This window comes from Mesocricetus auratus, unplaced genomic scaffold (genome assembly GCF_017639785.1).
Source record: "Mesocricetus auratus isolate SY011 unplaced genomic scaffold, BCM_Maur_2.0 Super-Scaffold_100008, whole genome shotgun sequence".
In the NCBI taxonomy this organism is placed as follows: domain Eukaryota; kingdom Metazoa; phylum Chordata; class Mammalia; order Rodentia; family Cricetidae; genus Mesocricetus; species Mesocricetus auratus.
Genome location: NW_024429192.1, coordinates 16,926,381 through 16,941,471, shown reverse-complemented (window position 1 = coordinate 16,941,471; position 15,091 = coordinate 16,926,381). Strand labels below are relative to the sequence as shown.

The window sequence follows — 15,091 nt, the reverse complement described above, 5'->3', positions numbered from 1 at the left end:
TGGACAATAAGTTCCTGAAAAGGGCTGGCCCACGGGAACCGCCCTGACCTCGACCTTTTCCAAAGACTAACTGCCTCTTCTGACACATCCAAGTCAGAGCAGAACCAGCCAGGGGTAGAGAGAGAGCAGAAGCTTTTCTGGAGGGAGGCCTTTCTTGGGAAGTTTTCTTGAGCCTTTTTGGGGCCTGCTTAAAGTTTTCTTTACACCTTTGAAAGAGTCTCTGTGTTGTCAATCCCTGACACCCTCCACACATTCTTGGATACAGGTGGTGCAGCGGGCACGGCAGTTTAAAACTCACCTTGCACATTGTAAGGCTAAATAATAAAACTCATGTTAGTGATTTTAGAAATAACAGCTATTTTTACCTCTTCCATATTACAAAGGTATAGTACATATTAGTGCTTACAGAGAGAAGTCTACACATGAATTAAAATGTCCTTTCCTGTGTTCATGAACACCCCCCCTGTCTCTATTTAATAAAGGATTACTATAACATGTGACACACTCCAAAAAATAAAAAAGCCAGTTTTTATTAACTTAGGGAGACATTAAATAGTGAGTAAAGAACAGCATGTTTTTAACAGACTAGAGGGGCATATTTTCTTGCTCTTTTGGCAAGTAGCCTTGCTTTTTTTTCTTATGGAGTACCCAAATTATAGATCTAGCTGTGAACTCCGTGTGATCCATAAAGAGCAATGTATGTCCTGCTGGAGTTGTGCCTCTATTTTCTTCACTTAGGCCCCCAGTTTCTCGATTTCAAACATTGTCTTCTGTTAATAAAAAATAAAAGAATTTAATTGTTTCAGCTTTATAGTTAATCAGACAACATTTTATGTTACCAATGGCAATCTAATCATGTCTATTTGGGGTGAGATTCTGGCCTTTTTATATTTTAGTTTACCTTTTAAGGTAATCTTCAAGTTTTCCTTTGAGATAGTTAATTTCATCCTACTTCAGAGCTATTGTGAAGAATAAATTTATGTGTGCAATGATATTTATCCAGCAGCTGTTATTGAAAGACACCCAGAGTTGGGAGACCCTCACTCAAGTCTCGGGATAAGCCAATGCCCCAATAATTCAAGAGGGACCATTCTTGCTGCAAGCACATGAGGTTTATTTGGGGAACTAGTGCACTGGGGCCGAGCTCATGACCCTCGCAGGGGCAGAGGAGTTCGACCCCTAGTAGCTGCAGTTGGGGGTTTTTAAAAGGGAAAAACTGAATCGGGGAGTTAGGCAAACATCATAAAGGATGTAAAGTTAAATGATAGCTTATGTCTTAACAGGAAGGTTATCTCAAGCAAGCATTCTTTAGGCATTGTACAGTTAAACATTGAGCAGGAATGTGGTGAGCTAGTTCCTGGATAAGGGAGGGTTATCGTTTAGGTTTATCTTGAGGTCTCTGGTTTCTCAGGAGAGGGCAGAAGGGTAAGTCACTCTGTGATGGGCTAGTCACTAGGGGTCTAAAAATGTTGAGTTGGGATCTTTCATTATATTCTTGGGACTCAGTTGTAAGAGAACCTTACACTGTAATTCCCATCTGAGAGGTGAACCATGAGGCAGCGTTCTGACGTGCGAACGTTGTAGGGACAGTGAGAATTTGAAAAATGGGGCTCATGCTTGTGAGAGGCTAATTCTTCCTCTCCTAGCAGCCCTTAGTCACTTGTAGTTCTTCGACTAGAGGGTGGTCACTGTGGAATTCCCTCCTCCAGCTTTTCCATGTTCACTGATATTTTCATTGTTCTGGTCTTGTTTGTGAAGCTGTTCCTACCAGAGACTGTTTCAGAACAGATCTCCTAGTAGTCTGGCTCTTACATTCTTTTTTTTTAATTTAAATTAGAAACAGTCTCATTTTACATATCAATCCCATTTCCCTCTCCCTCCCATCTTCCCTTCCTATGCTCCCCCCCAAAGACCCCCATCCCATCCCTCTTGGGCTCTGATATTCTTTACAACCCACCTTCCAATGTGTTCCCTGAGTCATGAATGAAGGAAGTCTGATGTAAATGTATCTGCTGGGGCTGGGCTCCCCATGACCTGTTGATCTCTGCATTGAATCCAGTGGTTTTCTGTAATAGTCTCCAGTTGCTGCATAGGGAGACTTTGTTGATGAGCGGTGGTAGATACATTTGCCTTTTTATTGACTGTACAGTTCTGTGTGATCATTTAGACTACATCGAACTGCATTGTAGACATTGCATGACCAGGAAGACAGTACATCTGAAACTATAGTGGATGACTAAGGGATGAGATTGCACAGGTAGGCTTCTTGTCTCAGAGGTAGATTTTGAGGTTGAAGTGACAGGACTTGGTAATGAATTGGCTGTGAGAGGACTCAAAGATGTGTTTTGAGGTTTAGAGCAAATGGGCAATGGCAATATCATTTATTAAAATAGTAACAGCTAGGAGAGGATAGACACCCACCACTAAGAGTGGGGATCAGGAGTTTTGTCATAACACACACACAAAAGATTAGATATCTGAGTGCACAGGCAATTAATTGTTACCTAGAAAGGGAGAATCAGTCTTCTCCAGGGATGTGCCCCTGACAAGTTATTCAAATGGTCAGCCCTAAACACGTAGTGTACACATATGAATGACACTAATGGGCTCAGCAGTCTTTTGTGTGTGTGTGTGTGTGTGTGTGTAACAATAATAACTAATGAAAAGGAGGTGATGGATTTGAGAAAGAGTGGAAGAGATCCCAGAATTGAAGGTGAAGACGCAAGAAGGGCAGTGATGTAAACACAGTGCTCATTTATGAAACTCTGAAAATTTAGATAATAAAGAGAAATCTGAGTGCAAATACCACAGAGATAGAATTAGTTGAGACAATGTATTCCAAAGACATGATTAATTTCTTGAATATGTTGCTCTAAAGATGACTGTGTCCTTTGATATTCAATGATGACTTCATTTTTTTTTAAATTTAGGTTTAGTGTTCATAAAAACTACTTTACTCTTGGTGACTCCCTCTGAGCTACTATCACTGCAGCAATTGGTTCTTAGATCCAGGATTAGAGTAAGACTAATGTTCTTTGAGGACAAGGTTCCAAGATCCAAGCTCATTTTCATGTCCCTTTATTTATTATTTTTACATGAATCCATAGCACTTAATTGTAAATTTGGGGATATGTGAATTACAAATGGAGAGAAGGGAGGGAAAGAGGGAGGGAAAAAGGAAGGAGAAAATACCTTTTTGAGTGCTCAATCTACAAACTAGAAGAAATGCAAGAATTAACTTTTTGTCTAAATATTAATTTGGCTCAGAAGGCCCAAAAATCTGGGCTTACAGATGCTCTTTCTAACCCTTCTACATTTAATCAATAATGACTCTGGCAGAAAGGGAAAGTATATCTTTCCCCCTATCACAGATAATTGAATATTGCCTAATTAAATTAATGGCAGTACTTTGATGCCATAGAGACTAGTGATATATAAGATGCCTGGCAATGATAATTGTTTAAGAAATTAGATAATGTAGAATGAAAGGTATTGGGTCTAGAGGCCATAGATATAAACACAGTCCCCCACTTTCCTTTTGAAGTTTAGGTCTATATTTTTATTTTAAAATATGGAATCCTTTGAACTATCAAAGCGTGTTCAACTTTTTATGACTCGTACCCTTATCTGCTTTATATTTAATTACTTTAAATTGCTAGAATTATTTCTACTTGGGTATAAGCTATAATCTTATAGGGAAGACTATACACCTGTGTACCTCCACATTTATTCACACATTGCAATATATGTAAAACAATACTGAAAAAAAACCAGCATAGCACACACAATTACCAGTCTAGTCTCATATTCAATGAATTCAGGCACAACTATCAGTGTCCTATATGTTGTGGGAATTGTCATGAGAAATACACTTAATATAGAGAATGACTTGGAGAAAAACAACTGTCCTGGGTGTAATGTACTCTTGTCTGTCACAAAACACTTTGGTGGAAGATGACAATGACAAAACTATGCGAAGACTTTCAGTTTGAATAGTGAAGACAGGAGTCCCCCCCTCCCCCACACCAACTGATAAGACAAACACTTTTAGTCAAGTAAGCATAAAAAATAGTTTAGAAATATGGGACTTCACTTGGCTGGGGTATACACACACCCCTCTCCAAACATGCACCTGTTAGCAATCTACGGCCCTGAGTTAATCATATGCCTACTTTAAACAATGGTAATAAGTTAACTCCATGCCCCTATAGTGATGCTTAGATAACACTTTCTATTCAAGCACATCCTGGAACACAGTCTGGTTAACCATGGGTACTAACACACAACAAGGCAAAACTATGACTTCAAGTGAACTTTACTTTTTCTTTATTTTTGAGACTTTTATATATATATATATATATTCAATGAAATATAGTTATATCTACCCTTCATTTTCTCCTCCCCCTCCTCCCATATTGTAAATGAACTCTGCGAGTTTTGGCCTGGCATTGGTACCTAATAATCAGCCTGAACCAAGTTTCATTCTTGTCTTTTTGCACCCTTCCCCCATGGGGGTCTGCTGACCAGCTTGTGACTAGGAGCTTCTAGCAAATACCTCTTGTCCCCTCATTCCAGTTAAGCCTGAATGCAAGTTCCTGTTTTCTCTCCATTTATTGTCTAAATGCTAATTCCTGTTATTGGCCCATCCTTTGCTGGAGGGCCCTGGGAACATGAGCTCCTGACCTTGGTAGACTGATGGGGAAGTCCTGTGTATATGTCAATAAAGCACTGTTGGGCCAATAGGGAAGCAAGATAGGTGGGACTAGGAGTTGAGGATGATTCTGGGAAAGAGAGAAACAGGCAAACACAATGTAGCCCACAGAGGAGTAAGATGTCTGGACCCTTTTCTCCAGTAAGAGAAATAATTAGATTAACAATTATGGGTTAAATACCTAAGTCAGAGATAGCCAGTAAGAAACCAAGCAAAGGGCCAACAGCTTAATAATTAATATAGCCTCCTGTGTGTTCATTTGGGACTGATGTGGCTCTGGAACCAGGCTGGTGGATAGACCACACTCTACAGTAGACCTTGGTAGTTTCCTACCATGCCTGTTATTGGTATATAATGCTCTGCTCTTGTTAAAATAAATGCAATTCTCCTTGCAAGAATGAGCAGCTATCTTTGTCTTCATTAAATCCTTAGCTCTCCACACCTAGAGAAAGCTACCCTCTCCCACTCCCACCCTATAGTTTTTGTATGGGGTTTAGGCCTTGTAGACATATTTCTGCTCATTTTGGCATGTCGTTTTCTATGTCCCTCATGTTTGGGCAATTGTGCTATTGGAACTTTATGGGTGTAGCTTCTGACATTACTAGGAGAAGTCATTTCACAGTAAAATATCTGATTCTCTGGCTTTTACAATTTTTCTGCCCCTTCTTCTGAATTGTTCCCTGAGTCTTAAACTTGGGAGTGTTTTGTAGATACATCCATTGAGACTGGGATTCACAACTCTGCATTTCAGTTGCTTTTGGTTTCCGTAGTGGTCTCTGTCTATTGCAAAGAGACATTTTCTTAACAAAATTTTATGTTCTTAATTTCAACCAGTCATTTTTAAAGAGATCGCCTCACACTTTGTCTTTGTTTTGCTTGAACTGTGTGTCCAGAGTCTTCATTGCTCCTTTTTATAGCACGTATAATGTCCCTAAATTCATGCAGAATGTGTGGGTTTGTGTTTTTCAGTCATGTGGTAGTTGGGTATAGGGGCTGTGCAAAAATGGTTGCGGAAGTGTTAAGTGAAAGAAACAAATTTTAAAATACCTTTCTTCCTGTCTAGTAATGGACTTTTCTTTTTTGCCCTAAAACTCAAAAATATGGGTTCAGGGTAAATGTTCAAAAGGAATTTGAATATACCTCTTGAAATCTATTGTCCCCTTAACTTCTGGGACAAATATGAAATTTTGTAGCATAAAAAGCTTTTTCCTTAGCAAATTTAGAAAATTCTGTAGTTGTCATTTTAAATAGAAGAACAAAAATGAGACGCAGGTAGGAGAACTAAGCATGAGGATGTATGGCTTCCTGTGCCCATGTGGTATAGAAATTCCTTGTTGTTGTTATGTCTCCATACCCGTGAATTTAGGAAGCCACTGCACTTATTTGAGCACTGAGAAGTGTGATTCCCATTGGCACTTACTGGCAAAGCATAATTGGCAACATATCTGTATGTGCATTTAAAATTTATGACAAAATCTATTTGCTACATTTGAGCTTCAAAACAAATATCATGCCAAGTGGCTGAATAATGTTTTAAATTGGTGAGTAATTATGAGTGCTGGAATCTTACAAATCTATTGATGGGGGAGGTTAAGAATAGCATCCTGGGTCCATTTTCGATTCACGGGAGAGACACTCCTCTAATTTTATGGGGCCATGCCCTGCTAAACACACCCTAGCTTTAAAACAGTGTAAAGTGAAAATGCATTAGTCCACCTAAAGTACTTAGCATCATAGCCTCACAATACAGCATGCGGTAGAGTCTGCATCTTCGCTCCTGTGACTGCATGGCTGGTTGGGTGTTGCAACTTGCCGTACTGCCAGGGTTTCCTGCCACTTTCAGGAGTCACATGAGAGGATCATATGGCATATCTACTTGCCTCTTAAGACCTAAATTCAGATTCAAAGTATAGTTTCAACTGAATGAATATCCCTTGTACATAACTGTGCAATTGAAAATTTGTAAGTCAAATTAAAATAACTGTGAACTATCTGTGGGTATTGCAACGACCACTACATACAATTTCTATCAGATGTTTGTCCTTAGATGCTAAAAGTCAGGGATGAGAAATATAACTCTGTCTAAACTTGAGGCTGTTGGTAGAGAATTGTGATGATTTTACAGCTACAAGTTTTTGAAAAAAAGATAGAATTTTGGTTTAATGATTTGCAGATGATAATAAAGAGTATTTCAGCTGCTAAATCATTTTAAGTTTGAAAATTGAGACAAATATAATTGTAGAACTATATAAAATTTCTATCTTTTGCCTTAAAAGTTTTAAATTATCCACATTATCACTATACCTTCTATGTAATATAGACAGAGCACTGTCTGCAAGCTTCAACTTCAGTAATAACTGTCAGGATACATTCGCGTAATCTCACCACAAGTGCATAGATGAAGGTTTTTCAATATTTTGCTGAAGCATGCTATTATTGTCACTTAACAATAAGAATGAATAAATCTGAGAAACAGTGACAAATCTATGTGACAATTTTTACAACTTCTCTGTCTTTATCAACCAAGTTAATGGTTCAATGGACAGACACATTTTACTATGCTGGAATTGTAAATTCAAGATGACCCATGCATATGTTCAACTACATTGCTTAGGGAAAAAAGAGATTTTACTTTTAAATGTACATTTCAATTCTAATTGTGTTAGTTTATTAGAGCTGACAGAAGAAAATTCTGTCAGTTGTGTGCTTTAAACCACTGAAAATTATGTTTCTGAAGGTTTGAAGTTCAAAATCAAGGTGCTGGCAGAACTGGTTTCTTCAGAGGCCTCTCTTATGGTAGATATGTGGCTTCCTTCTTGTTCTACTTTCTCATGGTTATTTCTGTACATCTGTGACTATCTTTTATATCTCTTTGTTTCTCTATGTTTCCTTAAAAATGATGCTAGTCAGCTATATTAAGGGCCAACCCTATTTTAACTAATAACTCCTCAAACCAGTGAAATGGCTCAGTAACAGATTGCTGTACAACCCTGGTGACCAAGTCAGATCCCCAGAACTGTGTAAAGGTGCAGGGAGAGATGGACTATCAAGGACTGTCTTCTGACCTCTGTATACCTGAGACCTGAATGTACTCATCCATTGTACACACACACACACACACACACACACACACACACACACACACACACACAGAGAGAGAGGGGGGGGGAGAGAGAAAGAGGAGAGAGAGAGAGGGGGGGTGTATATCACTGATCTAAGATCAAATGACATAGTGGAGAGGGGATCTTTGCTCTCTTGGAATTAACAGTAGAATAGAGAGAAACCAATTAAGAGAGAATAAGAGACAGAGAGAAAAAATAAATATAAAAATAAATTTATGAGTTTTTAAATACCTTTGCTTGAAATATAGTTACATTACACAATAGTGGTAATGAAGTCTTTAGTCTAAGGTTTAGAAGGAACACAAATCAGTCTTTAACCTCAATATAATTATACATCTCCCTGTATTTGTTGTATCTCTTTTAGGTTTGTCAATGGTCTAAGATCAAATGACATAGCAGAGATGGGATCTTTGCTCTTTTGTAGTTAATACTGGAATGAAGGAGAAAATCAAATTGTAAAGGAACAAACAACCATGTGGTTAAAAATATTGTCAGTTGCTAATAAAGGAATTAAATAAAAGTATGGTGTAGATCAGAGCAGTGTGAGTGGAGAAGGACATGGGGGAAGTTACCCTGTATAATCTTATGTAGGATCCTGGGAAAGATGATATGTTACATTTTCTTTTAAGTGTAAGGAGTGACTATTTTTGAAAAGCTAAAAACAGTAAAGGAGGATGAAGCCAATAGATAAGAGAAAAGGTAATTAGATACACTGGAGGTGACCAGATGTTTGAATTTATAGGTATTTTTAGACTGTAGGAAGAAGTTTGAATATTATTGAATTTTAATGTGAAGTTATTGAATGTTTTAAGCAAGAATGCTCTTACTGCTTTAAAAATCTCATATAGGCTGCCATGCTATGGTTAGAAGACATATAGCAGACAAAGGTAACCCACTTAAAAATTATTGTAGTTATCGCGCATGTTGGCATATACCTTTAATCACAACACTATGGAGGGAGAGGCAGGCAGACCTCTGTGAGTTCAAGACCAGTCTGGTCTACAAAGCAAGGGCGAGGACAGTCAAGGCTGTTACCCAGAAGATCCCTGTCTCAAAAAAAAAAACACCAAAAAATTGTTGCAGTAGTTCATAGCAGTCCAAAGTATTAGAACTACAGAGGTGTGAAGTATGATGCTATGTAGCAGGATTAATAAAAATCCAGAGACAGAGTTCAAGCTGAAGATCAGAGAAGCAAAGCAGCCAGCCATTAGAGTGTTCTCATAGCTATCACTGCTGTGACCAAAGAGGCATTGACTGAACCTCAGACAGCACTGCTCTGTACCAAACCACAGACTCACTTGTCTCCTTGTCTTCTCCTGCCTTACGTTTTTCTCCAGTGCTGGGATTAATGGCTTTGGATCCCAAGTACTGAGATCATCTTTGTGTGAGGTCTGGTTTCTTTTTTAGACTGGATCAATTTCATGAAGTCCAGGATGTCCTTGAATTCTCAGAGATCTGTCTGTCTCTGCCTCCCAAGTGCTGGAATTAAAGGTGAAAGGCGTGCACCACCAATGCCCATCTTCTGGATAATAACTAGGGTGGCTGCTGGGATTAAAAGTGTGTGTCACCACTATTTGGCCTCTATAGCCAACTAATGTGGCTAGCTTTGCACTCTGATCTTCAAGCAAGCTTTATTTGTTAGATCATACACAAAATATCACCATAATGCTGCAATGTTTTAAGGGTGGAGATGACATGAGTTGAAGACGAGTTGAATTTTGTAGAGTAGGAGACAGGGATCTGGGGGAGAGGGGTAGTGGGGGAAAGGACTGAGAAGAGCGGAGGGAGAGGAAACTGTTTTCAGGATGTAATGCATGAGAGAATCAAAAAGAGAAAAAGAATCAGGGGTGGCTCCCAGGTCTAAATGGCACCATGTATGCCAGCACAATGTGTTGGGAAGTGAAAGACAAGAAGGAGACAACTTGCCCAGGGAGCGGGTTGAGGTGTGCTGAGATACAAATTAAGTATGCTGGGTTGATTTTGAGGTGTCATTAGGAAATTCTAGGAATGATGAGTTGGGGTTTCAAGTCAGAGGTTATTAGGAAACAAACAAAAAAATGCCTCCTTAAGTTGTAGTGAAAAATACCCATTTGCTAATGATCACTAGTGAGCCACCATGTGGATTGTATCTGTAAATTCTAAATTCTTTTGACTAAACAGTGAGGTACAACACTTTTTATGATGTAATATACGTAAGGCATTGATAGGAGGCATAGCTTCTGGAGTGAGTCAAAGGGTTTCATATTTGTGCTCCATTAAATTTGATAATGCTTTGATTAAGGATGTTCTGGGGGTGGGGTCAGTGTCAATTTAAACTGATGGCCATCATGCTCACTTTTGATGTCTGATAGAATAGTCGTTTAGAACCTCCATGACAGAGACAAGCAAAATGCTTTTAGTGTGACTTTGCAAATTGTAAATCTGGCAGGGATTTTAGAAGCATTTGGCTCCACTGGCTCAAGTGATTTAGTAATTTAGTAGTGACTCTGTGTTAACAGTTTCTTAAATATTTAATGTTTTAGGCAGAATGATAGGTTGATAAAATGTTTGCTGTGTCTGAGGAAAGTAAATCATGGACTTTGACCCCAAACTACTGGAGTCTTAAAAAGAACCTTGTTTTTGACATTAAGAAATATTTTTCTGGAGAGCAGGAAGGTTGAGCCAGGGTAAGAATAGAGGAGAAATGGATGGGAGATGCCATAAAAGAGGGAGCCATTATAAGATAGAGGAGAGACCTGGCACTAGTGAGATCTTCACAAATCTACAAGAATGACACCAACTGGCATTAAGGCTAACTTAAATGCCCTCCCATGATAATGAGAATGATAACTACCTTATATGCCATCCTAGAACTCTTACCCAGTGTCTGACGGAGGCAGAGGCAGACACCCACAGCTGTGAATTGAACTCCTGGATCCCAGTTGCAAAGAAGAGTGATGACCAAAGGAATCGAGGTCACAGAGGCAGGTGACCTAAACAAGGGGGAACACATGGACCCCAGACCGATGACTGTGGGACCAGCATGGGACTGATCCAGACACCCTCCCACCGAACCTAGGTGACAGAGAGGAGGCCTTGGCAATCTGTGGGACCTTGGAGAGTAGAGAAGTATTTATCCCTGGCATACAGATGGACTCCGGGAACCCGTACCAAATGGAGGGATGCTCTCTCAGCCTGGACACATGGGGGAAGAACCTGGGCCTTTCCTGGGATGATGTGACAGACTCTGAAAATCCCTCATGGAAACCCTTGCCCTCCCTGGGGAGTGGAGGGGGATGGAGTTGGGGTGATGGGTTGGGAGGATTGTGGGATGGGGGAGAAGGGGAGGGAGAGGGAACTGAGAGTGACACGTGTAAAAAGTTAAATAAAAAATATGAAACAAGAAATGTTTTTCTGTTGCTTTTAGGTGTCTTATAATTCTGGAAATTTTTTTTTCTGGAGGGGCTCATTATGTTGACTCAACACCACAAACACTAAGATTACAGAGCTGTGGTATCATGCCACTGAAAAGAAACTTTAATGAAAAATAGTGAGCAGGAAAATACGAAAGATGGGAGTTTACCTATCACTGTGCATCTTAGACTTGATGGTTTGACTGACTAAGTAAGAGAAAAAGAAATTTAGCTATGCTGTCATCATCAGCTTCCCTGAAGATTTCCTTCACAGGAAAGGACTATTTTCAGGCCTCAAATTGTTCTTAAAGATAAAGTAAGGTTTGCCATTCATCATGAGGTTCATCAGCAAAATCCTTCATGTTTGTATATATTAAAGGATGATCCTAACTACACCAGGGCCCATTCTGATGGTGTTATATGTGGCCACTGCACTAGGCAAAAAATTAGGGCAGGGAATGAAGACTACCATGGTCAACTAGACTTTAAGGAGGAGAAGGATGCCGTCATGTAAAGTAAAACTTGGCAAAGAGGGTAAATATTTTTTTCTTTTGTCAAAGAACCATGGGATTCTTACATCATCTGCTCTGGCATCACAGACACATGGCACTATTTATTGAAATGCTGGGGCAGCAGCTCTCCAGTGACCTCAGAAGACATTCTGTTGCTCATAGAATTGCCAGCACCAGAGACAGCCAGAACATCTTTTCCTTTGGTACCTATTAAGGTACTGACCTGATCTGACTCTGTTTTCTTTTGCGTAGACAGAGAACCAATATTTTACATTGATTTCACTGTAATCCAAAATTAAAAAAAAGCTCTATTTGGTTACTCACTACAGCAAACTCACTTATGTGAGATATGCAGCCTTAGTCTCTTATGAACCACAGCTTGTGTAGGAAATACCCTGAGTAAATAACTGAAACTATCAACTCAGTGAGGCTGATCTTTTGTTAACTGCAGCTGATTTTTTATCCCCAGATAACCAGGATCAATTGTACCAGCAAGGAAAATGTTTTATTTCCCTGATGTTGGTGAAGTGGAAGTGATTAGCCCCAAAAGACCAGAAGCCACAGATTCTTAGTACGCACATGGCCTCGGTTGGAGCTTTACTAACTTCTGAAATCCTGTGAGCTTGGTTTCCATCATCTTCACTGCTGTCTCTGCGTTATCTTCCAAGCTCCCCCAACAGAAGCTCATCAAACACCGAGCAATGAATACTTTTCCAGCCCATTGTTGCAAGCACTTCCACTGTACAAAGCAGTCAGGTCTTTTGTAGTATTACCTCAGCCCTGGTACTGATTTTTGTTTTAGTTTGCTTCTAATTGCTGTGATAAACACCACACCTAGAAGTGACTCAAGGAAAAAAGGGTTTGCTTGACTTACATATCCCAATCACAGTCTATCATTGAAGGAAGCCGAAACAAGAACTCAAGCAGGACGGGGACTGAGTGATGACTGTGGAGGGATACTGCTTATGGACTTGCTCAGCTATCTTTACTAGACATTCAAGGCCCACCTGCCTTCAGTGTGCTGAATGTTCCTATACCAACTAACAACCAAGAGAGTGCCCACAGACATGCCCACCTTCCAATCTGATGGAGACAATTCTTTAGTTGAGGCTCCTTCTTCCCAGGTGTGTTGACAATGAAGATTAGCTCTCACAGCACACAAGCATCTCCAGTTTTTATAATCTCTTTCCAACTCAGTCTCCCCAATTTTCAATTCTCACCTATTTTCTTAAATATTGATAGGATTATCTCAAATTAATACAAAATTATTTTGAAGAGGTCCATAACCCTATTTTGTGTAGGCCTCTCTACTGTCCTGTACTTGTTACAAGTTTATGGTTTTCATTATTCTTATTTCTTGTTTCTTTTTCATGATAATCCTCTCATAACTACTCAAAGTGTCTGGGTCTGCTCATTGGCTTTTAGCTTCTTTTTTATGCACTTTTAATAAACACATGATATGAGGATGATTGTAATATTACATCCCTGATTTGAAGACTCAGGGATTTCATCATGTAATATATAATCATGTATATTACATCTTCTCCCAAATTCTTACGCTAAATACTTAGCTATAAAGTATCTGCTTTTGGAAATAGATTTCCAAGGAAATAATTAAGGTTAGATAAAGTTGAGAGGGTAGAGCTATGATTTGATGGTATTAGTGTCCTCCCAAGAAAAGATCCGGAAAGCTTGCTTTCTATCTGTAAACAGAGCAAAGGAGCCCTTATCAGATACTCACTTTGGTGGAACCTTGATACTGACTTCTGATCCTCAGAACTATGAAAACTAAATTTCTGTTGTTTAAACCTGTGGTGGTTTGAGTACGCAGATAAACCTGTTCCCTTCAAATGAGCTGAACAACATTCATTCTGATTCCAAATATTTCACTTATGTTTTTTAAGCTTTCTTTGACTACTCCAAACTCATGATCTTGTAGTTTGTTGATCACTCCTAACTTGCAAACCCAGCCTTTTCTATCTATAAAAGGACTTTTCCAACAGTAGTTTAAGTTAGAATCCCAGGAGTCTCTCTTGATGATGCCTTATATTTACCCCCACATTAAATCCACTCGTCATTCCTTCATTTCATTGCCTTTCATATTTATCAGACGTACAGGGGAGAACATTCCTATTATTAACTCACCATACTCAGCCAGTACTTCAGTTTTGGCAGTCATAACTAGGGACTGAGTTTGCCAACTAAAAGAGAGGAACAAACCCAGAGGATAGATGCTAATATGATGTCACAAAGGGAAAAACCAAGTTTCAGAGGCATAGTGTTTACCTAGTGAACAGACAAACAAACCAGAGACCTAATATGACTTACTGAAATAAGGGACCCACAGTGACTGATGAAATTCAGAGGAAACCCAGCAGCACAAACCCTGAGAGTCTTGGTGAAAGGAAGAAATGCTTCACAATTTCACTTTACAGAGAAGTAACACAATACTGGGTTTAGATGAAGATGTGGAGTGACTAATGGGTCACGCAAATGGGTGGAAATATTACCGAAAGGGCTCACCATTCTTAACTTCTTCATGCCGACTTAAAGTCACAATCCCAAAGACAAGTAAAATGAAAATAGCAAGATTATGTTAAAATCCTTCTGTGCTGATCTTGAGAATAAGCTAAACAGTTGTAGCTGTGGACAAAGGTGAGATAGATACAGAGGCAGTAAAGAGAAGACTTTCCACATCTGGGTGGCAGAGGTATTGGTGAAGATGATGGGTATAAGTGCATTTATAGGGGCTAGTGAAGGTAGAACCCCCTGCCAGGTGCACATTTTGCATGGATAACAGCAATTTGTAGGTCTACTGAAAACACAACTATAAAAGTAACTCTGTTTCATTGGTTCTTATTAGTACTCTTAAATGAGATATCTGAAAGAAAAGAAGGATCATACTGTTTTCTAGTGAACAGGGATTAACAGAAATAATGGTTTCAGATAATAAATGAAAATTTATATAAAAAGAAGTGGAATATGGATTCTTGGGACTATACATCATATGAAAGTACATTGTTTGCAATTGAAACTGTCCCTGGAATGAGGCGTGATGAAAGAGAAGGAGAACAAAACCACTGAGCAAAATGAGGAAGGAGAAATGGAAGTAAATGAAAATGAAATATGTCCAGACAGAAAAGACAACAGACAATGGAAATTAGTGGGAAAGACGTCACTCACAAGTGGACATGATTGAAACTTGAGTATGAGAAGAGGTAGTTAGTGCCTTTGATGGGAGTACCACTGAGAGTCCAGGTGGGGATACTGATTTTGTAGGCAAAATATATCTTAGAAGAAAAATCCATGTTCAGAATTTTAAAAAAGACTCCCTCAGATCCTCCCACCTCAGTG

The 15,091-nt window shown here is 39.2% G+C and overlaps 1 long non-coding RNA gene across 3 annotated transcripts; it reads right to left on the bottom strand.

The window, feature by feature from the left end:
* Positions 1–508: 508 nt before the first annotated feature.
* On the bottom strand, positions 509–13,952 carry LOC121141761. 3 transcript variants are annotated; one of them, XR_005878697.1, is made up of 3 exons: positions 13,883–13,952; positions 6,428–6,601; positions 509–770 (listed from the first exon to the last, which is right to left on the bottom strand). It is a non-coding gene; the product is annotated as an uncharacterized LOC121141761 (long non-coding RNA). The 3 variants fall into 3 exon arrangements; XR_005878696.1 differs by lacking the exon at positions 13,883–13,952 and adding an exon at positions 10,693–10,733; XR_005878698.1 differs by lacking the exon at positions 13,883–13,952 and adding an exon at positions 10,667–10,708.
* Positions 13,953–15,091: the final 1,139 nt, after the last annotated feature.